This window comes from Triticum aestivum, chromosome 2A, assembly GCF_018294505.1.
Source record: "Triticum aestivum cultivar Chinese Spring chromosome 2A, IWGSC CS RefSeq v2.1, whole genome shotgun sequence".
NCBI classification, from domain to species: Eukaryota; Viridiplantae; Streptophyta; class Magnoliopsida; order Poales; family Poaceae; genus Triticum; species Triticum aestivum.
In genome coordinates this window covers 6,705,935-6,708,128 of record NC_057797.1, presented here as the reverse complement: position 1 = coordinate 6,708,128, position 2,194 = coordinate 6,705,935, and positions in this window count along the sequence as shown.

Below are 2,194 nucleotides of genomic sequence, written 5' to 3'. Positions count from 1 at the left end.
GGACTCGAAGTAGGATTCCTCCTACTTGGGCGCCTCCTATGGCTGCTGCTCCCTCCCTCCCACCTATATATATGAGTGTGTGTGTGTGTGTGTGTGTCTCGAGGGGGCGCCACAACAACACACAACATTGTCTTAGCCGTGTGCGGCGCCCCCGTCTACCATTTACTCCTCCGGTCATATTTTCATAGTGCTTAGGCGAAGCCCTGCGGAGATCACTTCACCATTACCATCACCATGCCGTCATGTTGACGGAAATCATCTACTACCTCGACGTCTTGCTGGATCAAGAAGACAAGGGACGTCACCAAGCTGAACGTGTGCAAACACGGAGGTGCCGTGCGTTCGGTACTTGATCGGTTGAAGCACGAAGCAGTTCGACTACATCAACCGCGTTGTGACATTCTTCCACTTACGGTCTACAAGGGTACGTAGACACACTCTCCCCCTCGTTGCTATGCATCTCCATAGATAAATCTTTGCGTGTGCGTAGAATTTTTTTATTTTCCATGCAACGTTTCCCAACAATGATTTCTATTAAAAATGGGGCTAACCACAATGAGTCCCACACGTGGCTACATGTAAAGAAAAGTCAGGGATACGGGTTGACCAGCAGCGCCGTCTATCCTCCGCCACGTGGACTTGCCATCAGGACCCACCAGTCAGGCTTTCATTCAAATTGTTCTAACTAGTAGAATGCCCGTGCTTTGCCACGAGCCATGGATATTTATTTTGTAGTTACAATGTAAGATAATGCATTTCAAATTTTGGATGTATAGAAATGATCATCCGTAAAAGTAAACTAAATCCACTTCAATTACGATGTAAGTTGATAAAAATCGAATAGAACGATGTTGACATAGAGAGCAATGATTCAACTAATTATCTGTTACAAACTAAAATCTATTTTACGTGTCAAAGGCATTTCCGTATAATACGAGGAATGTTGTTTTTAGCTTCATTTGCATGGTACAAGGTGAGTGTTGCATCCAAGCCTGCCGACAGCCCGCTGGACTCCCCTGCTGCATAGAAGTGAGCTCCCCTTGATTTGCCCACCCCCATCTCATCTACTCTAATTCACGCTGTAGCGTCCATGCTCCCCTTCTTCGTCCAGTAGCATGCGTAGGCTCCATGAGTTCCTATGATTCACCCGAGCAGCTTAGTTAGCCCGAACGCGTTCCGTAGCTCCAACCGCATCCAACCTCATGCCCAGCTTCGATTCCGGCGACCATTTGGACCGTGTCCAGCAACTTCTATTGCGCGCGAGCCTTAGCTTCCCCATGACACAAACCACATGTAAGATAGTGCCCTGTAGCAAGCACACGGTGAACCTCAGTTGAGGTCGTCAGCAACTAATTCCGGCGAGCTAATGTGGACGTAATCAACATAGGCCTAATTGCTTCGGTTCAACCGCCAACAGTACAATGACAGGTCGGTCCCCATAGTTAAATAGCTGGCTATTATTTCTGTTAAAAATGGAGTTAACCACAACGAGTCCCACATGTGCTGCATGTAAAGAAAAGTTAGGGAGATCAGGTTGACCAGCAGCACCGTCTATCCTCTGCCACATGGACCTGCCATCGAGACCCACTAGCCAGGCTTTCATTCAAATTGTTCTAATGGAGGAATTAACCACAGAAAAAGGAGCTGATCCACGGTGTTTCAGTGCGCCCATCCATGTCGTGATTTCCCAACAAGATCCCACGTTGCATGCATTTAATTTGCGTTTTCAAAATTTCAAAAAGCTATAACTTTTGAACCGATCATCGAAACTCAAATTTGTTTTCACGGCTAGGTTCCACGCGACGAGCTCTTCAAAACTAAATCTCATATGAGTATGTTTTGACTAATTTTTTATGAGCAACTTTAGTGCTATAGGAAAGCAACTTACTGCCAGTCTGCGTAGGATGACTGTGTATCATTGAAAATCCCTTTGAAGTTAGCTAGCTTCACCTCTAAGTTTCCTATCATAACTAGTTTAGTTTTGCCTCTAACTTGATAGTATTGTAGGCAACGTAGTTTTCGAGCTAGGCTAACATTTATTCTAAGCTGCCTGCCATGACTAGCGAATAGCTTAACATCATCCTTAGTTGCATAAAATACTTTTCGGTATGCTAAGAAACTTAGTTTCATAGATATGCAACTTAGTAACAATTATGGACAACTTTTCAATGTATTGTAGGCAACTGAAAAAGTA